Here is a 25,260-nt window from a genome sequence, read left to right as displayed (position 1 = left end):
GGCGGAGGGACAGCTGTCGGAGCGGTCGAGTCCTTGCTGACGTCCCCCTGCTTCCGTAAGGGAGCTGAGAGCCGCAGTCGTCACAGGGCTTGCGGGGCGCCATCATTGCCTATCTGGCGGAGCTAGCCAGATGGGACACCGGTCTTGTTCTCTGCGGCCCGAGTCGGCTCGGGGTAGGGTGATGATGGCGCTTCCTGTTGACGTGGCGGGCCTGTGCCCTAGGTCGGGCGACGTGGAGGTTCCTCCGAAGCCGAGGTCGAGTCTGTCTTCCATGGCCGAGGCCGAGCCCGAGCCCCTGGGTCGGGCGAGGCGGAGGTCGTTCGGCAGAGGCCAGGGCGGAGTCCGAGCCCTGGGGTCGGGCGAAGCGGAGTTCGTCGTCTTCTGGGGCTGAGCCCGAGTCCGAGCCCTGGGTCGGGCGGAGCGGAGTTCGCCGTCTTCCGGGGCCTAGCCCAAGTCCGAGCCCTGGGTCGGGCGGAGCGGAGTTCGCCGTCTTCCGGGGCCTAGCCCGAGTCCGAGCCCTAGGTCGGGCGGAGCGGAGTTCGCCGTCTTCCGGGGCTTAGCCCGAGTCCGAGCCCTGGGTCGGGCGGAGCGGAGTTCGCCGTCTTCCGGGGCTTAGCCCGAGTCCGAGCCCTGGGTCGGGCGGAGCGGAGTTCGCCGTCTTCCGGGGCTTAGCCCGAGTCCGAGCCCTGGGTCGGGCGGAGCGAAGTTTCCTATGGCGCCTTTGGCAGGGCCTGACTGCCTGTCAGTCTCACTCTGTCAAGTGGCACTGCATTCGGAGTGGCGCAGGCGGCGCTGTCCTTCTGTCAGACCGGTCAGTGGAGCGGCGAAGTGACGGCGGTCACTTCGGCTCTGCCGGGGGGCACGCGTCAGGATAAAGGTGTCAGGCTACCTTTGCGTTAAATGCTCCTGTGACTCGGTCGGTCGGCGCGGCGATTTAGTCAGGGTTGCTTCTTAGCGAAGGCAAGGCCTCGGGCGAGCCGGAGATGTATCCGTCGTTAAAGGGGGGCCTTGGGCGAGACGGAAATCCCTCGGGGTCGGCTGCCCTTGCCCGAGGCTAGGCTCGGGCGAGGCGTGATCGAGTCGCTCGTATGGACTGATCCCTGAGTTAATCGCACCCATCAGGCCTCTGCAGCTTTATGCTGATGGGGGTTACCAGCTGAGAATTAGGCGTCTTGAGGGTACCCCTAATTATGGTCCCCGACAGTAGCCCCCGAGCCTCGAAGGGAGTGTTAGCACTCGCTTGGAGGCTTTCGTCGCACTTTTTTGCAAGGGGACCAGCCTTTCTCGGTTGCATTTTGTTCCGGTGGGTGCGCACGAGCGCACCCGCCGGGTGTAGCCCCCGAGGCCTCGGAGGAGTGGTTTCACTCCCCCGAGGTCTTAATGCCTTGCGTAATGCTTCGACTGGTCTGGTTGTTCCCTCATGCGAACTGGCCATAGCCCGGGTGCACGGTCGGGGCCCAAGTTCTCGGGCTGGTATGTTGACGCCGTCAACGGTTCGGCCGGAGCCGGGTTTGCGAGAGCAGCCCCCGAGCCTCCGCACAGGGCGAGAGGGCGATCAGGGACAGACTCGGCTTTTTTACATACGCCCCTACGTCGCCTTTCCGCAAGGAGGAGGGGGGGAGAGCGCCATGTTACCCTTGATGGGCACCGAACATGGTGTCTCCGGTGAGCTGCAAGCGGGTAATCCGAGTGGACGTCCGTGCCCCGTTCGTTGGGGGTCGGCTAGGGGCCCAGAGGCACGCCCAAAAGTACCTGCGGGTGATCTGCCGGACCCGGTCCCCTGGCGACGGGGTCCGAGGGCTCGATGCCTCCCTCCGATGGGATTCCGTTACAAGATCGCTCCCGCTGGTCTCGGAAATGTCCTAGGGTACCTCGGGAGCGCAGCCCGAGCCTTGGTTATGTATCGAACGTACCCCTGGTCATCCCTCGCTCGGCGTCTAAGGCGACTGTGAACCCTTCGGGGGCCAGCCTTCGAACCCCTGATCAGTAATGGGCGCGGAGCTCGAGTAGCCTGAGGAGGCCGTGGAGCCCTTCGGGGGGCCGGCCTTCGAACCTCTGACTAGTAGTGGGTGTAGGGCCCACGCGATCTGAGGCGACTGTTGAACCCCTCGGAGGGCCAGCCTTTGAACCTCTGATCAGTAGGGGGGGCTCGGAGCCCGGTTCCTTCACAGGGAAGGATCCTTTTCGGGGTATCCCCCTTTCCCGGTCCCTGTTGCAAGAGATAGAGAAAGAGGAAAAAAGGAAAAGGATACGAAATCGAACGACGTGGCGTACCTTTTTTGGCGCGGTTATTGCGGCGAAGGCGAAGCGTCGCCCGCTTCTCCTGCCAGAAGCGCCGCCTGTCCCGCCGCGGAGTTAATGCGACGGGGTGAGTTGTTGGCAGGGCGGCCGTTGCGCGTGCGCGAGCCGTTCGAGGAACGGATCACGGGTGCCCTGTCTTCACGCCGTGAGAGGGGGTTCTCTTGCTGCCCACGGACGGGACGTGAGTCTGGCCGACGACGTGACCGCTGCTCCCGCCCGCCTGCCACCGTCATTACTGCCGGCCCACTTTCGGCCGTATTGACCGTCGCGCCAGGCTGGCGCTGTTGGGTCGTGCGCTGGGCCGCCTCGAGTCGCGGTATTGGTTCCGCAACCGAAGAGGCGCGGTGGTGGCGCAAGTGGCGGTGCAGTTGCTTGCATGCAGCATCTGGCGCGCCGGTTGCGTGACGCGTGGGCCTGGGCCTCCATGTTGGCATGTTGGGAGTCGGAGAAGCGCGTCCACCTGGCGCGATTGCATGCCGCCTGCATGGCTGCCCGCCTCTTCCGCCCGTTGGTCTGGGCAAAAGTGGGGGGTCACTTGTAACTGCTGGGCGGTTGTGTGCACCACGCGCGGCGGTTTGGCTTCTTCTGCTCTGAGCCGGTTTGCATGACACGCGGGACCCAGCCCCCACGCCGCAGGGAAGGGCCTTGGAGCGTGTTGGAGAAGACTCAGCCCGTGACGTTTGGGGGCGCACGTAGGGAGAGTTGCCTTTAAAAGGAGGGCGACCCCTTTCGGAAGGCGACCATGTCTTCTCGCTCCCTTATGCGTCGTGTCTTTCCACCTTCCAAGCCCCCGGATGGGGGGTACCCGCCGTCTTTTCGCCTCATCGTTGGAGGAACGCAACTCCGTGGGAGTTGGTACCTTTCAGCCATCGTTCGGCTTCAAGGATTTTCATCATGCAGCCCGGCTGTATCCCCCCGCCGGTGGTCACCCAAGACGGTGACCACCAGTTCCTGGGTGGGGAGAAGCAAGCCGGGCTGCGATCTTGGTCCCACCCTCAGCTTCAAGGATGTTCATCATCCTCGCTGGGGTGGGGGCCGGGCTGAGCCGGCGCTCTACCTCCCGCGCGGGTTCGTGGGTCACCCTCTCCCGCGGCGTTCGGGGGAGAGGGCGCTCACTGGCCCTGCGGGCGGCCTGGACTTCGACAACGCGGGGCCGGTCGACGGCGGGCGTCGTCACCTCCAGCGTGTCGGGCTCGTCGGCTTGGCTCCCGGCGGCCCCTCCCGCCGGAGGGCGGCTGCCGTGCCGTGTGCACGGGAGGGCCACCCAAGATGTCGCGCGCCGCTAGGGCGGCGTTCGTGTTCTGGGGTGGTCCTGCCTTTGCACCGGGATGGCGCCCTCGCGCGGAGGCCGGTGCCCCACTCGCCCGGGAGGATTTGAGTGGGGATCTGCCGGGGGGCTGATGGCCCCTGCCATCGGTGTCGAGGCGGAGGCGGCTCGAGAAGTCCCCGTCACCGACGGGGTCACCGCCACCATTTGCGCTTCGGGCCTCCGGTTCTTCGTACTTGTCCTCGCCCCTCGAGCGTCGGTGTGGGCGAGGGCAAGATTGCAGCAGCGCCCACCCTGAGGCCTGCGCTGCTGCAGCTCGACCATCCGGAGCGGGGGTCGTTGTCGTCGTAGTCAGAGCGGGCGGCGGCGAGCCGCTCGTCAGTCTTTTGTTGCTCCGCAGGTCCACCCCCATGGAGTGGGGTTGTTCGTACCTGCGGAGGAGGAACCGGAGTTTCGTTTGTAATGGCACTTCGAATGCCGGCGTCTTTGTTCATTGTGGCTGTCGAGGCCTGAACATGTATGTAATTTTGGCACGGAGCCGTGTTTTTTCCTCATTTTCGAGCACTAAGACTCGCCTGTTGATTATCTGAACCGCTTCACCAAGCATGAGTCGCCCTGTGTCAAGGTGACGAGTGACGTATCCGTATCCCGGAGGCGTAGGAGTCCCTCGGCTCGATCGGCCTTGTTGTCTGAGGCTCCTCTAGCTTAGTTAAAGAGACCCCTTGGCCGCTCTTCGACGAGCCGAGGCCAGGGGTAGCGATATCAGCACGAACAGAGGCGGAGTTGGCTCGAAAATGAAAACCTGGTTGGCCGGAGCCTAGCCGGGTTGTCCGTCAGCGGGACCGATGCCGGAGTTGATCAGCCGAGGCCTCGGACCGGGCTAGCGCCCTCGGAGGATGGTTGGCCGAGGCCCCTGGGGCAACCGGCCGAGCCGCCTGCTCGGGCCGGATTCCCGGAGAAGTCCCTGGACCGCGTCGCCGTCCGAGGCCGGGTCGGACCTCACTGAAGGTGTCGTCGATGCCGAGGGTGCTACAGCCCCCTTCCAGCGTGAAGACCCGAGCCTGTAGGATCAGATTGTCTTGTAGCGTGTGCCTTCTGCGGCCGCTGAGGCCAGAAAACACACCCTCGCTGCGTTGTAAAGCTGCATCTCCTTTCCTCTTATTTTGAGCATCTGGACTTTTTTGTCGGTAACAGGGATGTTTGTGCGAGCGAGAGTTGCTTCTCGCGGAAGGTGATGAGTGAGGTATCCGTATCCCAGAGGCGTGGGAGTCCCTCGGCTCGGTCGGCCTTGCCGCTTACGCGTACTTTCACCCGTCCATGAGGCCTTGTCACCGATTCAGTCGAGAAGGCTCGAAGGACCGCTTCGGCAGAAGAGCTTCCGAACGTAGAGACTTGTTCGGTCCGCGGAATCACTTTATCCGAACGCGAGTTACTTATCGCAGAAGGTGATGAGTGAGGTATCCGTATCCCGGAGGCGTAGGAGTCCCTCGGCTCGGTCAGCCTTAGCTGCTTACGTGTACTCCGTCGTTTTCAGGATCCGCTTTTCGAAGTAGTCAAAAAGCACGAAAGATATTCTGCTAAAAGAGATCTTTTTTCGAGGAAAATTTTGACGCAGAGGGGGTCCCCCCCTTTTAGCCCCCGAGGGAGGGTCGGGCTTTGCCGAGGCGAGGCCGACCCTTCCTTGATGACTAAACTTTGCGTGGGTGCGAGGTATATGAACAACTTGAAAACATCTTAAGGGTAGAAGCGACGTAGCTGTTGGATGTTCCAAGCGTTGCCGTAGATCTCGCCTTGATTGTTGGCCAGCTTGTACGTTCCGGGCTTCAGAACTTTGGCGATGACGAATGGCCCCTCCCAGGGGGGCGTGAGCTTGTGCCTCCCTCGGGCGTCTTGCCGCAGCCGAAGCACCAGGTCGCCCACCTGGAGGTCTCAGGGCCAGACCCCTCGGGCGTGGTAGCGTCGCAGGGACTGCTGGTACTGCGCCGAGTGTAGTAAGGCCTTGTCCCGAGCCTCTTCCAGCTGGTCTAGCGATTCTTCTCGGGTAGCTTGGTTGCTTTGATCGTTGTAGGCCCTCGTCCTTGGGGAGCCGTATTCCAGGTCAGTGGGCAAGATGGCCTCGGCCCCGTAGACCAGGAAGAACGGCGTGAAACCCGTGGCTCAGCTCAGCGTTGTCCTCAGGTTCCAGATCACCGAGGGGAGTTCCTTCATCCATTGCTTGCCGAACTTGTTGAGGTCGTTGTAAATCCGGGGCTTGAGCCCTTGTAGAATCATGCCGTTGGCACGCTCTACTTGCCCATTCGACATGGGATGAGCCACGGCGGCCCAGTCCACCTAGATGTGGTGATCCTCGCAAAAATCCAAGAATTTTCTGCCGGTGAACTGGGTACCGTTGTCGGTGATGATGGAGTTTGGGACCCCGAAGCGATGGATGATGTTGGTGAAGAACGCCACCGCCTGCTCGGACCTGATGCTGTTCAGGGGTCGGACCTCGATCCACTTGGAGAATTTGTCGATGCGACCAGCAGGTGCGTGTAGCCCCCGGGCGCCTTCTGCAAGGGACCGACGAGGTCCAGACCCCACACAGCAAAGGGCCAGGTGATGGGTATCGTCTGCAGAGCCTGAGCGGGCAGGTGGGTCTGCTTCGCATAGAATTGGCACCCTTCGCAGGTGCGGACAATTTTAGTGGTGCCAGCCACCGCCGTTGTCCAGTAGAAGCCTTGCCGGAAAGCATTCCCGACAAGGGCTCGAGGCGCTGCATGATGGCCGCAAGCCCCCGAGTGTATTTCTTGCAGGAGTTCCTGACCTTCGGCGATGGAGATGCATCGCTGGAGGATGCCCGAGGGGCTGCGGTGGTAGAGCTCCTCCTCATCGCCCAGCAAGACGAACGACTTGGCGCGTCGCGCTACCCACCGAGCCTCGGCTTGGTCGAGGGGTAGCTCTCCTTGGCGGAGATATTGCAGGTACGGGGTCTGCCAATTTTGATCAGGCGTGGCCCCGTTCCGCTCCTCCTCGACGTGTAGTGCCTCGCCCTCGGGGGCCGAGGGTACCTCGGGCTGGACCGAGGGTGCCTCGGGCTCGGGCGTGTCGTTGATCTTGACGGAGGGTTGATGCAGATCCTGGGAGAAGACGTCCGGGGGAACCGTTGTTCGCCCCGAGGCTATTTTTGCCAGCTCGTCCGCAGTCTCGTTGTAGCGCCGAGCGATGTGGTTAAGCTCGAGCCCGTAGAACTTGTCTTCCAGGCGCCGAACCTCATCGCAGTAGGCCCCCATCTTCGGGTCGCGGCAGTGGGAGTTCTTCATGACTTGGTCGATGACGAGCTGCGAGTCACCGCGGGCGTCGAGGCGTCTGACCCCTAGCTCGATGGCGATCCGCAACCCGTTGACCAGAGCCTCGTACTCAGCCACATTGTTGGACGCCGGGAAATGGAGGCGTAGCACGTAGCGTAGGTGTTTCCCGAGGGGCGGGATGAAGAGCAGGCCCGCGCCGGCTCCCGTCTTCATCAGCGACCCGTCGAAAAACATGGTCCAGAGCTCCGGTTGGATCGGAGCCGTCGGCAGCTGGGTGCCGACCCATTCGGCTTCGAAGTCCGCCAATACCTGGGACTTGATGGCCTTCCGAGGGGCGAACGAGATTGTCTCGCCCATGATTTCCACAGCCCACTTTGCGATCCTGCCCGAGGCCTCTCGGTACTGGATGATCTCCCCCAGGGGGAAGGATGACACCACAGTTACCGGATGAGACTCAAAGTAATGTCGCAACTTTCGCCTCGTCAGGATCACTGCATACAGCAGCTTCTGAACTTGTGGGTAGCGGATCTTGGTCTCGGACAGTACCTCACTGACGAAGTAAACTGGCCTCTGAATGGGCAATACATGCCCCTTGTCGGCGTTTCGAGACAGGGGGGTCCCTAAGCCGACGAGTGAGTGTGCTGCGTGCCCCAGCCCAGATGGGTCGAGCGCGTGGGCGAGCGCGAAGGGGGGAGAGGCGAGGTGGCCGGAGTCGAGCGTGAGAGAGGTGGAAGTCCCGCGGCCTTCGTGTTCGTCCCGCGCCCAGGTCAGGTGCGCTTGCAGTAGGGGGGTTACAAGCGTCCACGCGGGTGAGGGAAGCGAGCGGCCCCAAGAGAGCGCCTGTCCCGTCCTCGGTCCCGCGCGGCCAACCTCCTCTGAGAAGGCCCTGGTCCTCCCTTTTATAGTCGTAAGGAGAGGATCCAGGTGTACAATGGGGGGTGTAGCAGAGTGCTACGTGTCTAGCGGAGGGAGAGCTAGCGCCCTAGGTACATGCAAATGTGGCAGCCGGAGAGATCTGGGGCACCCTGCTGGCGTGATGTCGTGGCTGTCGGAGGTGCGGCGGAGCCTGGCGGAGGGACAGCTGTTGGAGCGGTCGAGTCCCTGCTGACGTCGTCCTGCTTCCGTAAGAGAGCTGGGGGCCGCCGTCGTCATAGAGCTTGTGGAGCGCCATCATTGCCCCTCCGGCGGAGCTGGCCGGATGGGACGCCGGTCTTGTTCTCCGTGACCCGAGTCGATTCGGGGTAGGATGATGATGGCGCTTCCTGTTGACGTGGCGGTCTGTGCCCCAGGCAGGGCGACGTGGGGGTTCCTCCGAAGCCGAGGTTGAGTCTGCCTTCCGTTGCCGTGGCCGAGCCCGAGCCAAGGGGTCGGGCGAGGCGGAAGTCGTTCGACCGAGGCCAGGGCAGAGTCCGAGCCCTGGGGTCGGGCGAGGCGGAGTTTCGTCGTCTTCCGGGTCTTAGCCCGAGTCCGAGCCCTGGGGTCGGGCGGAGCGGAGTTCGCCGTCTTCCGGGTCTTAGCCCGAGTCCGAGCCCTGGGGTCGGGCGGAGCGGAGTTCGCCGTCTTCCGGGTCTTAGCCCGAGTCCGAGCACTGGGGTCGGGCGGAGCGGAGTTCGCCGTCTTCCGGGTCTTAGCCCGAGTCCGAGCCCTAGGGTCGGGCGGAGCGGAGTTCGCCGTCTTCCGGGTCTTAGCCCGAGTCCGAGCCCTGGGGTCGGGCGGAGCGGAGTTCGCCGTCTTCCGGGTCTTAGCCTGAGTCCGAGCCCTGGGGTCGGGCGGAGCGGAGTTCGCCGTGGCGCCTTTGGCAAGGCCTGACTGCCTATCAGACTCACTCTGTCGAGTGGCACTGCAGTCGGAGTGGCGCAGGTGGTGCTGTCCTTCTGTCAGACTGGCCAGTGGAGCGGTGGAGTGACGGCGGTCACTTCGGCTCTGCCGGGGGCGCGTGTCAGGATAAAGGTGTCAGGCCACCTTTGCGTTAAATGCCCCTGCAATTTGGTCAGTCGGTGTGGCGATTTAGTCAAGGTTGCTTCTGAGCGAAGCCAAGGCCTCGGGCGAGCCGGTGATGTGTCCGCCATAAAAAGGGGGCCTCGGGCGAGACGGAAGTCTCTCGAGGTCGGCTGCCCTTGGCCGAGGCTAGGCTCGGGTGAAGCGTGATCGAGTCACTCGTGTGGACTGGTCCCTGACTTAATCGTACCCATCAGGCCTTTGCAGCTTTATGCTGATGGGGGTTACCAGCTGAGAATTAGGCGTCTTGAGGGTACCCCTAATTATGGTCCCCGACAGTAGCCCCCGAGCCTCGAAGGGAGTGTTAGCACTCGCTTGGAGGCTTTCGTCGAACTTTTTTGCAAGGGGACCAGCCTTTCTCGGTTGCATTTCGTTCCGGTGGGTGCGCGCGAGCGCACCCGCCGGGTGTAGCCCCCGAGGCCTCGGAGGAGTGGTTACACTCCTTCGAGGTCTTAATACCTCGCGTAACGCTTCGGCTGGTCTGGTCGTTCCCTCATGCGAACTAGCCGTAGCCCGGGTGCACGGTCGGGGCCCAAGTTCTCGGGCTGGTATGTTGACGCTGTCAACGATTTGGCCGGAGCCGGTTTTTGCGAGAGCAGCCCCCGAGCCTCTGCATAGGGCGAGAGGACGATCAGGGACAGACTCGACTTTTTACATACGCCCCTACGTCGCCTTTCCGCAAGGAGGAGGGGGGAGTGCGCCATGTTACCCTCGATGGGCACCGAACATGGTGTCTCCGGTGAGCTGCAAGCGGGTAATCCGAGTGGACGTCCGTGCCCCGTTCGTTGGGGGTCGGCTAGGGGCCCAGAGGCACGCCCAAAAGTACCTGCGGGTGATTTGCCGGACCCGGTCCCCTGGTGACGGGGTCCGAGGGCTCGATGCCTCCCTCCGATGGGATTCCGTTACAAGATCGTTCCCGCTGGTCTCGGAAATGTCCTAGGGTACCTCGGGAGCGCAGCCCGAGCCTCGGTTATGTATCGAACGTACCCCTGGTCATCCCTCGCTCGGTGTCTGAGGCGACTGTGAACCCTTCGGGGGCCAGCCTTCGAACCCCTGATCAGTAATGGGCGCGGAGCCCGAATAGCCTGAGGCGGCCATGGAACCCTTCGGGGGGCCGGCCTTCGAACCCCTGACCAGTAGTGGGTGTCGGGCCCACGCGATCTGAGGCGACTGTTGAACCCTTCGGAGGGCCAGCCTTCGAACCCCTGATCAGTAGTGGGGGGCTCGGAGCCCGGTTCCTTCGCGGAGAAGGGTCCTTTTCGGGGTATCCCCCTTTCCCGGTCCCTGTTGCAAGAGATAGAGAAAGAGGAAAAAGGAAAAGGATACGAAATCGAATGACATGGCGTACCTTTTTCTGACGCGGTTATTACGGCGAAGGTGAAGCGTCGCGCGCTCCTCCCGTCAGAGGCGCCGCCTGTCCCGCCGCGGAGTTAATGCGACGGGGCGAGTGGTTGGCGGGGCGGCCGTTACGCGTGCGCGAGCCGTTTCGAGGAACGGCTGTGCCGCTTCGCGCTTTTCGAATCTTGCGTCCGGTCCAGGCGGCGTGCTGGAAACGGTTTCGCCCTGGCCTTCATATACTTGAGAGGGGGTCCGGTGACGGTTCTTCGCTCTGCTCCCTTCTTTTCCCTTTAGGTTTTCGCAACCCGGGAAACTTTAGTCGGAGGAGAGAGAAACCGCCCTTCCTGCCCCCCACGCCGCCATCTTCTCCATCTTGGTGATGGCGGATCGAGTGACTATAATCCCCCCGCGCGATCTGTGGCCCTTCTCCACGGTGACGGTGAGTGATCTGGAGGAGCTGGTCGGCGAAGGTTTGCTCCGCCCCCTCACCGACAAGCAGCGGCCAGAGTGGATTCCTCCCGTGGGCGGAGCCGCTCCGTCCCCACCGCCAGGGTATGTCGTGAGCTTCGTCTCCTTCCATGAGCGGGGATTTGGTGTGCCGACGGGCCGCTTTATGCGGGCCATCCTATTCCACTACGGGGTGGAGTTGCACAACCTCTCCCCCAACTCCATCTCGCAGGCCGCTATTTTCGTAGCGTTATGCGAAGGGTACTTGGGGATCGCTCCTCATTGGGATTTGTGGACTTACTTCTTTCTCGCCGAGCCTTTCGCCTTGTCGACGGGGGAGAGGAGGATCCGTGCAGCGGTGCGGGCCGGCGGCTGCATTCTCTTGTTGAGGCAGTCGCGGGCGTTGCAGTACATTCCTGCCATTCTTGCGTCTTCGAACAAGGGGTGGCAGCGCCGGTGGTTCTACCTCCGGAATGACGGTGAGTCGCTCCCACCGTTTTCCCAGCGAGTAGTTACGGCTGCCACCGACGCCTGGCGCCACGGGACCCCGCACGAGAGGCAGAAAAATCTCGAGCCCCTTCTCCAGGCCCTGAAGGAGTTGCGGGAGGGGGGACTTACCGCTGCGGGAGTGATCGCCGCTATCCACCGTCGGAGGGTGCTCCCCTTGGCGGAGCGGCGGCTGCCGCTCTGGGAGATGACCCCGGAAGCTGACTGGGAGGGCTCACGAATGTCCCCTGATCCTCTCCCCTTCAACACCCTCCAATGGCGGGTGTCGGCCGCGATGGGGAAGCCGGACCCCCACGCATATTCCCAGCTTCGGATGCGCCCCGACCAGGGGGTGCGTGACTTTGGTGAGCGTTTGCTCCTCCCTTCTTCGTATATCTGGTCGCTCCGGGTCCTTATGATCAGGTTCTTTTCTCCCCTCCTTTTAGGATGTGGGGTGTCACAAACCCTCCCTGCCACGGGTCCCGGAGGACGCGGTGGACCGTGCAGCGCGGCGGGTCGCCGCGGAGGAGAAGAAGAAAAAGAAGGACGCGGAGAAGGCCCGGGCTCGCGAGCGGAGGCGGGCTCGGGACGCCTTGGAGAAGCGCCGCCGCCAGCAGGAGAGGGACGGACTCCTGAGGGAGCCGTCGCCGGAGACGCCCGACGACGATGACGACGATGATGATGATAATGATGACGACATGGCCGCCCGTCTCGGCCTCAGCCTCGGCCTGGGGTGTGGCCAGGAGCCGTCGAGCCAGCCCCCGAGCGAGCCGACTCCGTCAGCCCCCGAAGTCGGGGCGTCGGGCTCCCGACCCGAGGCGCGGGGGCGAACCGAGAGGTCACCTGACCCCTCAGCCGGAGGAGCTGCAGTAGTTCCGGAGGTCCAGGCCAAGGCGTCTGTTCCCCAGGGGCCGCCGCTTGTGTTGGTGGCGCATGGGGGTGACCCTCAGGTTGTCGCGGCCGTGCCCGGGGAATCTGTCTCCCAGGCGCCCCAAGCACCGGCAAAGCGGACCTCGGCGGCCGTTTCGAGAGCCGGGATCCAAGAAGGCTCTCCCCAGGCACGGTGGATCATGGCCCGGAGTGGGTGAGTACCTCGGAACGTCTTCGTCTTGGCCTCCCATTCGTATGTCTCGGTTGTGATCCCCTTTCTTTTTTATCCAGCAAGCGAAGTCATGGCCAGACCGACCTGGCACCCCGGAAGGCCCTCAAGACGGCGCCGAACTGTGCGGCCAGCGCCATTCAGCCGACCCTTTCGCGGGGTACCCCGACATCAGGGGCTCGGGCGTCGCCAATCTCGGAGGAGCGGGCTCCCGAGGCCGGCTCTTCAGCCGAGGCGGCGATCGTGGTTGAGGAGGCGGCTGATGCCCACGTGGCTCTGAGTTCGCCTGTCGTGCCGGTCATGCCGGCGCCTGCCACCGCTGAGGTTGCCGTCGTCCCTGTCGAAGGGTGTCCAGTTGCCGCCAGCGCCGGGGTGGCTGATGCGTCGGCGCCCAAGACCTCAGAAGAGGTGGGCGCGGTCGCGCAATCCGTCCAGCCGGGTGACAGCCTCATCGCTGTGCGGCGGAGCCCCGAGGCCCGGCGCCCGTTGCTCCGATTCCGGACCCGCGAGGCCTCAGACCCCGTCTTCGTTCTCGATGATGAGCAGGAGGACCAGTCCTGGGGTGAGCTCCGCGAGTGCGCAGAGGCAACGGTGGGGTCGCTCCGGGCGTCGCTGGAGGTTTTCTGCAGAGACGTCCCCAAAATCCTTCAGGTAGCGGTTTCGGGCATACCTTTTTTCCTTCTGTGAGATACTCGCTGTGACGCCCTGTTTCCTTTCCCCAGGATCTGACGGACCGGAGCGCCGCCAAGTCGTCGTTCATCCGCCGTGAGGTTGATGTCTGGGGCTCGCTGCGATCCCTGAGGTCTTCGCTTGCCGGGGCTACCACGCGCCTTTCTCAGCAGGATGCCAAGGTGGCGGACCTCCAGCTGCTCTGCGCCGACCTGAGAGCCGAGGCGGCAGCAGCACGTGCGGAGGCGCAACAGCAGCGATCGGAGCTCGTCCAGGTCGTCGAGGAACGGAACCGACTTCAGGGCCGGGCTGCCGAGGCCGAAAGCCGAGCCGAGACCCTCGCGGCTGACTTAGCCGCGACCCAGGTCGCGGCCTCGGAGCACCGTGCCCGAGCCGGAAGTACGTCTTGGTCCTCCCTAGTTCTTTTTCTCGTCCGTTTCCCTTGCTTGTGCTTGAGGTATTTCTCCTGGCTACTTGCAGAGCTTGAGTCCGCCCTTGACGAGTCCGCCAAGGCGCTTGCTGAGGCGCTTGCCGGAGCCGCCGAGCAGAGGGAGGCGGACCTCGCGGCCATGTCCGAGGCCGTCTCGGACTTTTATCGTGTCCTCGGCTCCGGCGACGTCCCTTCAGGAAGCTCCCCTCAGAGCCGCCTTCGAGCCTTAGGTGGTCACGCCCGCGGCAGAGTCCGCGAAGCGCTACACCACGGCGTCAGGCGGGCCTTCGCCGTGCTCGCTTCTCACTACATTGTGGACCTGGAGCGGGTTAGTGAGGGGTACTGTCTTCCTGACGAGGACGATGCTGCTCTGGCGGAGGTGCAGCGGCTTGACGCGGTCGCCGCGGGTCCGAGCGCGGTGCTGGCGACCACCTTTGAGGCAGAGGTCCTTCCTCCTGCGACGTCACCGGAGGCCGAGATGGACCCCACCGATGGCGGGGGTGGAGCTGAAGGCGCGGCTCCTTCCCAAGGCGGCGCCTAATTCTCGTTTGAACAGTTTCTTGTTGAACGTGCGTCTCACCACGGCCGCTGAGGCCTGAACACTTTTGTCTTTCTTGCATGGAGTCGTACTCTCCTTTCTTTCCATCTGCATGTTCGTCCTGGCTCGTCAATAATAGGGTGGCTTCTCGAGTTGGGCCATTCTTCGTGGCAGGTGATGAGTGAGGTATCCCTAACCCGGAGGTACGGGAGTTCCTCGGCTCAATCGGCCTTGCCATTTTCATGTACCCGCGTTCGCTCCTCGAGACCCGGCTTCTGACATAGCCGGGAGAACGTAGCTGGGAGAACGCAAGAGGCCCCTTTTTTGATTTAAAAAGATCTTGACGCAGAGGGGTTCCCCCTTTTTAGCCCCCGAGGGAGGGTCGGGCTCCGCCAAGGCGAGGCCGACTCTTCCTTGATGATCGAGGCGCAGAGGCTGCCTGACGGATCGGGCCCCGGCCCGAATATCCAGCGAGTGTTTGGCGACATCCCTCGGTATGCTGGGCATGTCCGAGGGACTCCGCGCAAAGACGTCGGCGTTTGCGCGGAGAAAGTCGACGAGCACTGCTTCCTATTTGGGGTCGAGCCCGGAACCGATCCGGACCTGCTTGGTGGTGTCGCCACTGGGGTCGAGAGGGACGGCCTTGACCGTCTCCGCTGGCTCGCAGTTGCCGGCATGGCGCTTCACGTCTGGCACCTCCTTGGAGAGGTTCTCCAGGTCGGCGATGAGGGCCTCGGACTCAGCGAGGGCCTCGGCGTACTCCACGCACTCCACGTCGCATTCGAACGCGTGTTTGTACGTGGGGCCGACGGTGATGACCCCGTTGGGGCCCGGCATCTTGAGCTTCAGGTAGGTGTAGTTGGGGACGGCCATGAACTTCGCGTAGCATGGCCTCCCTAGCACGGCGTGGTAGGTTCCTCGGAACCCGACCACTTCGAACGTCAGGGTCTCCCTTCGGAAGTTGGAGGGTGTCCCGAAGCAGACGGGGAGGTCGAGTCGCCCGAGGGGCTGGACGCGCTTCCCAGGGATGATCCCGTGGAAGGGCGCAGCGCCTGCTCGGACGGAGGACTGATCGATGCGCAGGAGCTTGAGGGTCTCGGCGTAGATGATGTTGAGGCAGCTGCCCCCATCCATCAGGACCTTGGTGAGCCTGACATCGCCGACAACGGGGTCGACGACGAGCGGGTATTTCCCCGGGCTCGGCACATGGTCGGGGTGGTCGGCCTGGTCGAAAGTGATGGGCTTGCCGGACCAGTCTAGGTAGACTGGCGCCGCCACCTTCACCGAGCAGACCTCCCGGCGCTCTTGCTTGCAGTGCCGAGCCGAGGTATTCGCCGCATGCCCTCCATAGATCATGAAGCAGTCGCGGACCTCGGGGAATTCTCCTGCTGGGTGATCTTCGTTCTTGTCGTCGTCGCGGGCCCTGCCACCCTCGGCGGGTGGCCCGGCCCTATGGAAGTGACGCCGAAGCATAACGCACTCCTCGAGGGTGTGCTTGACGGGCCCCTGATGGTAGGGGCACGGCTCCTTGAGCATCTTGTCGAAGAGGTTTGCACCTCCGGGGGGCTTCCGAGGGTTCTTATACTCGGCGGCGGCGACAAGGTCCGCGTCAGCGGCGTCGCGTTTCGATTGCGACTTCTTCTTGCCTTTCTTCTTGGCGCCGCACGGAGCAGACGCCTCGGGAGCTTCTTCCGATGGGCGGCCCTGGGGCTGCTTGTCCTTTCGGAAGATAGCCTCGACCGCCTCCTGGCCAGAGGCGAACTTGGTGGCGATGTCCATCAGCTCGCTCGCCCTGGTGGGGGTTTTGCGACCCAGCTTGCTCACCAGGTCGCGGCAAGTGGTGCCGGCGAGGAACGCGCCGATGACATCCGAGTCGGTGATGTTGGGCAGCTCGGTGCGCTGCTTCGAGAATCGCCGGATGTAGTCCCGAAGCGACTCCCCCGGCTGTTGCCGGCAGCTTCGAAGGTCCCAGGAATTCCCGGGGCGCACGTATGTGCCCTGGAAATTGCCAGCGAAGGCTTGGACCAAGTCATCCCAGTTGGAGATCTGCCCCGGAGGCAGGTGCTCCAACCAGGCGCGAGCAGTGTCGGAGAGGAACAGGGGGAGGTTACGGATGATGAGGTTGTCGTCGTCCGTTCCACCCAGTTGGCAGGCAAGGCGGTAGTCCGCGAGCCACAGTTCCGGTCTCGTTTCCCCCGAGTACTTCGTGATAGTAGTCGGGGGTCAGAACCGGGTCGGGAATGGCGCCCGTCGGATGGCCCGACTGAAGGCCTGCGGACCGGGTGGTTCGGGTGAGGGACTCGATCCTCCCCGCTGTCGTAGCGCCCCCCACGCCTGGGTTGGTAGCCTCGGCGCACCCTTTCGTCGAGGTGAGCCCGACGGTCGCGTCGATGGTGCTCGTTGCCGAGGTGGCCCGGGGCCGCAGGCGCGGTGTTGCGCGTGCGCCCGGTGTAGACCGAGGCTTCCCGCATGAATCAGGAAGTCGCGGCATGAGGTTCCGAGGGATATCCTTGCCTTCGGGAGGCAGTGCTCTCGGCCCGCCGGGCCGCAGCGCCTTCCAGGAGATTCTTGAGTTCTCCCTGGATTCGCCGACCCTCGGTGGTTGACGGCTCCGGCATCGCGCGGATGAGCATTGCTGCGGTTGCCAGGTTCTGACCAACCCCGCTGGATGCGGGCGGCGGCCTGATCCTGACATCGTTGGCGACGCGGTGCTGGAGGCCTTGGGGCAGGTGACGTATTTCTCCGGCCAGGGGTTGGCCCACCCATGCCTGTCCGACATCCCGACGGATCGGCTCAAGCGCTCCTGTTCCCTCGTTGAGCCTGGCCTGCGCCTCGCGGACTTGCTCGAGTTGTGGGTCGTAACCCCCCGCCGGAGCGGGGACCACAGCTAGCTCCCGTGGGATGTCGGCGCGAGGCACCGGCCTAGGGAGATCACCGTCATCCGGCATGCCAAGATGGTTGCCTTCAGAGGGATCCCCTAGCTCGATGTGGAAACATTCGCGGCTTGGGCCGCAGCTCTCGTCGCCAAGGCTGCGGCTTCCATCGGAACAGTCGGATAGGCAGTAGTCACATGCGGTCATGAAGTCCCGCACGGCACTGGGGTTGCCAAGTCTGGAGAAATCCCAACCGATGCTGGGATCGTCATCTTCCTCGGACCCAGAGGGCCCGTAGGTCGAGACGTCCGTCAGTCGGTCCCAAGGCGACCGCATACGGAACCTCAGTGGGGTTGCACTCGCCTCAATGAGAGCGCCCGCCAAAACGGGGTCGTTTGGCGGGTTGAGGCCGAGTCAAAATGACGCAAGATGGGAGTTAGTCGGTACCTTTTGGTCGACGAGGAGCGACGTAGTCACGTCGGGGACTGGTTGCACCGTCAGCTCTGGTCCGAGGGCGACGTCCTGCAGGCTTTCCGCGAGCGCGCCGGCGTCGTCTTCTTGCCCGGGGTCAGCGTGCCGCGGGGGGACGGCGCTTGCCTCCGTCTTGAACGCGAGGTCGACGTCCGGCGTGCCTTCCGTCGGGGCGTCGGGGGCGTCGATTCGCTCGACGGCCGACGAAGCGCGGCCTCCCACCTGGCCTTGACGGCCCCGCCTCCTCCTCCGTTGGCGGGGGAGAGAACGGAGCGAGCCCGAATGTTGCCCTTCCACCACGCGGGGAAGACGTCGTCGATTCCGCCGCCGGCGGGCGGGTTGTCGGCCGCCATTGTCGTAGTCGCGCGGCGGTGGAAGAAGTATCATGTCGTAGCTGCCGTCGAAGGACATGAACTCAAGAGTCCCGAAACGAAGCATCGTCCCGGGCCGGAGAGGTTGCTGGAGACTGCCCATCTGGAGCTTGACGGGGAGCTGTTCGTCAGCACGCAGCAGGCCCCTACCTGGCGCGCCAACTGTCGGCGTTTCGAGACAGGGGGGTCCCTAAGCCGACGAGTGAGTGTGCTGCGTGCCCCAGCCTAGATGGGTCGAGCGCGTGGGCGAGCGCGAAGGGGGGAGAGGCGAGGTGGCCGGAGTCGAGCGTGAGAGAGGTGGAAGTCCCGCGGCCTTCGTGTTCGTCCCGCGCCCAGGTCAGGTGCGCTTGCAGTAGGGGGGTTACAAGCGTCCACGCGGGTGAGGGAAGCGAGCGGCCCCAAGAGAGCGCCTGTCCCGTCCTCGGTCCCATGCGGCCAACCTCCTCTGAGAAGGCCCTGGTCCTCCCTTTTATAGTTGTAAGGAGAGGATCCAGGTGTACAATGGGGGGTGTAGCAGAGTGCTACGTGTCTAGCGGAGGGAGAGCTAGCGCCCTAGGTACATGCCAATGTGGCAGCCGGAGAGATCTGGGGCACCCTGCTGGCGTGATGTCGTGGTTGTCGGAGGTGCGGCGGAGCCTGGCGGAGGGACAGCTGTTGGAGCGGTCGAGTCCCTGCTGACGTCGTCCTGCTTCCGTAAGAGAGCTGGGGGCCGCCGTCGTCATAGAGCTTGTGGAGCGCCATCATTGCCCCTCCGGCGGAGCTGGCCGGATGGGACGCCGGTCTTGTTCTCCGTGACCCGAGTCGATTCGGGGTAGGATGATGATGGCGCTTCCTGTTGACGTGGCGGTCTGTGCCCCAGGCAGGGCGACGTGGGGGTTCCTCCGAAGCCGAGGTTGAGTCTGCCTTCCGTTGCCGTGGCCGAGCCCGAGCCAAGGGGTCGGGCGAGGCGGAAGTCGTTCGACCGAGGCCAGGGCGGAGTCCGAGCCCTGGGGTCGGGCGAGGCGGAGTTTCGTCGTCTTCCGGGTCTTAGCCCGAGTCCGAGCCCTGGGGTCGGTCGGAGCGGAGTTCGCCGTCTTCCGGGTCTTAGCCCGAGTCCGAGCCCTGGGGTCGGGCGGAGCGGAGTTCGCCGTCTTCCGGGTCTTAGCCCGAGTCCGAGCCCTAGGGTCGGGCGGAGCGGAGTTCGCCGTCTTCCGGTTCTTAGCCCGAGTCCGAGCCCTGGGGTCGGGCGGAGCGGAGTTCGCCGTCTTCCGGGTCTTAGCCCGAGTCCGAGCCCTGGGGTCGGGCGGAGCGGAGTTCGCCGTGGCGCCTTTGGCAAGGCCTGACTGCCTGTCAGACTCACTCTGTCGAGTGGCACTGCAGTCGGAGTGGCGCAGGTGGTGCTGTCCTTCTGTCAGACTGGCCAGTGGAGCGGTGGAGTGACGGCGGTCACTTCGGCTCTGCCGGGGGCGCGTGTCAGGATAAAGGTGTCAGGCCACCTTTGCGTTAAATGCCCCTGCAATTTGGTCAGTCGGTGTGGCGATTTAGTCAAGGTTGCTTCTGAGCGAAGCCAAGGCCTCGGGCGAGCCGGTGATGTGTCCGCCATAAAAAGGGGGCCTCGGGCGAGACGGAAGTCTCTCGAGGTCGGCTGCCCTTGGCCGAGGCTAGGCTCGGGTGAAGCGTGATCGAGTCACTCGTGTGGACTGGTCCCTGACTTAATCGTACCCATCAGGCCTTTGCAGCTTTATGCTGATGGGGGTTACCAGCTGAGAATTAGGCGTCTTGAGGGTACCCCTAATTATGGTCCCCGACACCCCTCTTCTTGCCTCTCGACCACAATCGCGGCGCTAACCACCTGAGTGGTCGCGGCGACGTAGACCAAGAGGGCTTCTCCATCAGCTGGGTGCACCAAGATAGGCGCCTTTGTGAGGAGCGCCTTCAGGTTCCCGAGAGCTTCCTCGGCCTCAGGGGTCCAAGCGAAACACTCGGCCTTCCTCAAGAGGCGGTACAGAGGCAGACCTCTTTCGCCGAGGCGTGAGATGAAGCGGCTCAGGGCCGCGAGACATCCCATGACCCTCTATGTAACACCCCAGGTGTTTATTTCTCGTGCGACAATGAGTACAAACTTAAGCACGGGATATCAGTGAATATAAAGGCCGCTAAATTCTAATCATCTTCGCCTATCACGATTTTATTATCGTATCTATTTTCATCCACCCGGACTCATCCTAAAAAAAACATTTCGTGGTGTTTGGAACATAATTGTTCCAAAAATTTGCGAGTCTGGTGATTATTTAAAATTCATCGATTTGCTCAAATACGAATTTGGAAACTTAGTTCAGTCTTCCAATTTCGTCCCAAACAAAATTTATTAGAAGCTCGGCCACAAGAGTGATGACGCAAGATTAAATTGGATCGAGATAACTAGAGCTGATATTGAGTATTCATAATTAATCTGTTTCCCTGTTCAGACTATGGATAAAATTATCGAGTTTCGAATCGAATCAAATTAAACACAGTCTTAATATATCGACTCTGATGTCGTTTGGTTTGGTCCATCGATGTCGGGGACCATAATTAGGGGTACCCTCAAGACGCCTAATTCTCAGCTGGTAACCCCCATCAGCATAAAGCTGCAAAGGCCTGATGGGTACGATTAAGTCAGGGATCAGTCCACACGAGTGACTCGATCACGCTTCACCCGAGCCTAGCCTCGGCCAAGGGCAGCCGACCTCGAGAGACTTCCGTCTCGCCCGAGGCCCCCTTTTTATGGCGGACACATCACCGGCTCGCCCGAGGCCTTGGCTTCGCTCAGAAGCAACCTTGACTAAATCGCCACACCGACTGACCAAATTGCAGGGGCATTTAACGCAAAGGTTGCCTGACACCTTTATCCTGACACGCGCCCCCGGCAGAGCCGAAGTGACCGCCGTCACTCCACCGCTCCACTGGCCAGTCTAACAGAAGGACAGCGCCGCCTGCGCCACTCCGACTGCAGTGCCACTCGACAGAGTGAGTCTGACAGGCAGTCAGGCCTTGCCAAAGGCGCCACGGCGAACTCCGCTCCGCCCGACCCCAGGGCTCGGACTCGGGCTAAGACCCGGAAGACGGCGAACTCTGCTCCGCCCGACCCCAGGGCTCGGACTCGGGCTAAGACCCGGAAGACGGCGAACTTCGCTCCGCCCGACCCCAGGGCTCGGACTCGGGCTAAGACCCGGAAGACGGCGAACTCCGCTCCGCCCGACCCCAGGGCTCGGACTCAGGCTAAGACCCGGAAGACGGCGAACTCCGCTCCGCCCGACCCCAGGGCTCGGACTCGGGCTAAGACCCGGAAGACGGCGAACTCCGCTCCGCCCGACCCCAGGGCTCGGACTCGGGCCAAGACCCGGAAGACGACGAAACTCCGCTTCGCCCGACCCCAGGGCTCGGACTCCGCCCTGGCCTCGGCCGAATGACTTCCGCCTCGCCCGACCCCTTGGCTCGGGCTCGGCCACGGCAACGGAAGGCAGACTCAACCTCGGCTTCGGAGGAACCCCCACGTCGCCCTGCCTGGGGCACAGACCGCCACGTCAACAGGAAGCGCCATCATCATCCTACCCTGAATCGACTCGGGTCACGGAGAACAAGACCGGCGTCCCATCCGGCCAGCTCCGCCGGAGGGGCAATGATGGCGCTCCACAAGCTCTATGACGACGGCGGCCCCCAGCTCTCTTACGGAAGCAGGACGACGTCAGCAGGGACTCGACCGCTCCAACAGCTGTCCCTCCGCCAGGCTTCGCCGCACCTCCGACAGCCACGACATCACGCCAGCAGGGTGCCCAGATCTCTCCGGCTGCCACATTGGCATGTACCTAGGGCGCTAGCTCTCCCTCCGCTAGACACGTAGCACTCTGCTACACCTCCCATTGTACACCTGGATCCTCTCCTTACGACTATAAAAGGGAGGACCAGGGCCTTCTCAGAGAAGGTTGGCCGCGCGAGACCGAGGACGGGACAGGCGCTCTCTTGGGGCCGCTCGCTTCCCTCACCCGCGTGGACGCTTGTAACCCCCCTACTGCAAGCGCACCTAACCTGGGCGCGGGACGAACACGAAGGCCGCGGGACTTCCACCTCTCTCACGCTCGACTCCGGCCACCTCGCCTCTCCCCCCTTCGCGCTCGCCCACGCGCTCGACCCATCTGGGCTGGGGCACGCAGCACACTCACTCGTCGGCTTAGGGACCCCCCTGTCTCGAAACGCCGACAGTTGGCGCGCCAGGTAGGGGCCTGCTGCGTGCTGACGAACAGCTTCCCGTCAAGCTCCAGATGGGCAGTCTCCAGCAACCTCTCCGGCCCGGGACGATGCTTCGTTTCGGGACTCTTGAGTTCATGTCCTTCGACGGCAGCTACGACATGATACTTCTTCCACCGCCGCGCGACTACGACAATGGCGGCCGACAACCCGCCCGCCGGCGGCGGAATCGACGACGTCTTCCCCGCGTGGTGGAAGGGCAACATTCGGACTCGCTCCGTTCTCTCCCCCGCCAACGGAGGAGGAGGCGGGGCCGTCAAGGCCAGGTGGGAGGCCGCGCTTCGTCGGCCGTCGAGCGAATCGACGCCCCCGATGCCCCGACGGAAGGCACGCCGGACGTCGGCCTCGCGTTCAAGACGGAGGCAAGCGCCGTCCCCCCGCGGCACGCTGACCCCGAGCAAGAAGACGACGCCGGCGCGCTCGCGAAAAGCCTGCAGGACGTCGCCCTCGAACCAGAGACGACGGTGCAACCAGTCCCCGATGTGACTACGTCGCTCCTCGTCGACCAAAAGGTACCGACTAACTCCCATCTTGCGTCATTTCGACTCGGCCTCAACCCGCCAAACGACCTCGTTTTGGCGGGCGCTCTCATTGAGGCGAGTGCAACCCCACTGAGGTTTCGTATGCGGTCGCCTTGGGACCGACTGACGGACGTCTCGACCTAAGGGCCCTCTGGGTCCGAGGAAGATGACGATCCCAGCATCGGTTGGGATTTCTCCGGACTTGGCAACCCCAGTGCCGTGCGGGACTTCATGACCGCATGTGACTACTGCCTATCCGACTGTTCCGATGGAAGCCGCAGCCTTGGCAACGAGAGCTGCGGCCCAAGCCGCGAATGTTTCCACATCGAGCTAGGGGATCCCTCCGAAGGCAACCATCTTGGCATGCCGGAGGACGGTGATCTCCCTAGGCCGGTGCCTCGCGCCGACATCCCACGGGAGCTAGCTGTGGTCCCCGCTCCGGCGGGGGGTTACGACCCACAACTCGAGCAAGTCCGCGAGGCGCAGGCCAGGCTCAACGAGGGAACAGGAGCGCTTGAGCCGATCCGTCGGGACGTCGGACAGGCATGGGTGGGCCAACCCCTGGCCGGAGAAATACGTCACCTGCCCCAAGGTCTCCAGCACCGCGTCGCCAACGATGTCAGGATCAGGCCGCCGCCCGCATCCAGCGGGGTTGGTCAGAACCTGGCAACCGCAGCAATGCTCATCCGCGCGATGCCGGAGCCGTCAACCACCGAGGGTCGGCGAATCCAGGGAGAACTCAAGAATCTCCTGGAAGGCGCTGCGGCCCGGCGGGCCGAGAGCACTGCCTCTCGAAGGCAAGGATATCCCTCGGAACCTCACGCCGCGACTTCCCGATTCATGCGGGAAGCCTCGGTCTACACCGGGCGCACGCGCAACACCGCGCCTGCGGCCCCGGGCCACCTCGGCAACGAGCACCATCGACGCGACCGTCGGGCTCACCTCGACGAAAGGGTGCGCCGAGGCTACCACCCCAGGCGTGGGGGGCGCTACGACAGCGGGGAGGATCGGAGTCCCTCGCCCGAACCACCCGGTCCGCAGGCCTTCAGTCGGGCCATCCGACGGGCGCCATTCCCGACCCGGTTCCGGCCCCCGACTACTATCACGAAGTACTCGGGGGAAACAAGACCGGAACTGTGGCTCGCGGACTACCGCCTTGCCTGCCAACTGGGTGGAACGGACGACGACAACCTCATCATCCGTAACCTCCCCCTGTTCCTCTCCGACACTGCTCGCGCCTGTTGGAGCACCTGCCTCCGGGGCAGATCTCCAACTGGGACAACTTGGTCCAAGCCTTCGCTGGCAATTTCCAGGGCACATACGTGCGCCCCGGGAATTCCTGGGACCTTCGAAGCTGCCGGCAACAGCCGGGGGAGTCGCTTCGGGACTACATCCGGCGATTCTCGAAGCAGCGCACCGAGCTGCCCAACATCACCGACTCGGATGTCATCAGCGCGTTCCTCGCCGGCACCACTTGCCGCGACCTGGTGAGCAAGCTGGGTCGCAAAACCCCCACCAGGGCGAGCGAGCTGATGGACATCGCCACCAAGTTCGCCTCTGGCCAGGAGGCGGTCGAGGCTATCTTCCGAAAGGACAAGCAGCCCCAGGGCCGCCCATCGGAAGAAGCTCCCGAGGCGTCTGCTCCGCGCGGCGCCAAGAAGAAAGGCAAGAAGAAGTCGCAATCGAAACGCGACGCCGCTGACGCGGACCTTGTCGCCGCCGCCGAGTATAAGAACCCTCGGAAGCCCCCCGGAGGTGCAAACCTCTTCGACAAGATGCTCAAGGAGCCGTGCCCCTACCATCAGGGGCCCGTCAAGCACACCCTCGAGGAGTGCGTTATGCTTCGGCGTCACTTCCACAGGGCCGGGCCACCCGCCGAGGGTGGCAGGGCCCGCGACGACGACAAGAACGAAGATCACCCAGCAGGAGAATTCCCCGAGGTCCGCGACTGCTTCATGATCTATGGAGGGCATGCGGCGAATACCTCGGCTCGGCACCGCAAGCAAGAGCGCCGGGAGGTCTGCTCGGTGAAGGTGGCGGCGCCAGTCTACCTAGACTGGTCCGACAAGCCCATCACTTTCGACCAGGCCGACCACCCCGACCATGTGCCGAGCCCGGGGAAATACCCGCTCGTCGTCGACCCCGTTGTCGGCGATGTCAGACTCACCAAGGTCCTGATGGATGGGGGCAGCTGCCTCAACATCATCTACGCCGAGACCCTCAAGCTCCTGCGCGTCGATCCGTCCTCCGTCCGAGCAGGCGCTGCGCCCTTCCACGGGATCATCCCTGGGAAGCGCGTCCAGCCCCTCGGGCGACTCGACCTCCCCGTCTGCTTCGGGACACCCTCCAACTTCCGAAGGGAGACCCTGACGTTCGAAGTGGTCGGGTTCCGAGGAACCTACCACGCCGTGCTAGGGAGGCCATGCTACGCGAAGTTCATGGTCGTCCTCAACTACACCTACCTGAAGCTCAAGATGTCGGGCCCCAACGGGGTCATCACCGTCGGCCCCATGTACAAACACGCGTTCGAATGCGACGTGGAGTGCGTGGAGTACGCCGAGGCCCTCGCCGAGTCCGAGGCCCTCATCGCCGACCTGGAGAACCTCTCCAAGGAGGTGCCAGACGTGAAGCGCCATGCCGGCAACTTCGAGCCAGCGGAGACGGTCAAGGCCGTCCCTCTCGACCCCAGTGGCGACACCTCCAAGCAGGTCCGGATCGGTTCCGGGCTCGACCCCAAATAGGAAGCAGTGCTCGTCGACTTTCTCCGCGCAAACGCCGACGTCTTTGCGTGGAGTCCCTCGGACATGCCCGGCATACCGAGGGATGTCGCCGAGCACTCGCTGGATATTCGGGCCGGAGCCCGACCCGTCAGGCAGCCTCTGCGCCGATTCGACGAGG

This window comes from Zea mays, chromosome 8 (genome assembly GCF_902167145.1).
Source record: "Zea mays cultivar B73 chromosome 8, Zm-B73-REFERENCE-NAM-5.0, whole genome shotgun sequence".
Taxonomy (NCBI): domain Eukaryota; kingdom Viridiplantae; phylum Streptophyta; class Magnoliopsida; order Poales; family Poaceae; genus Zea; species Zea mays.
This window is presented reverse-complemented; position numbering follows the sequence as displayed.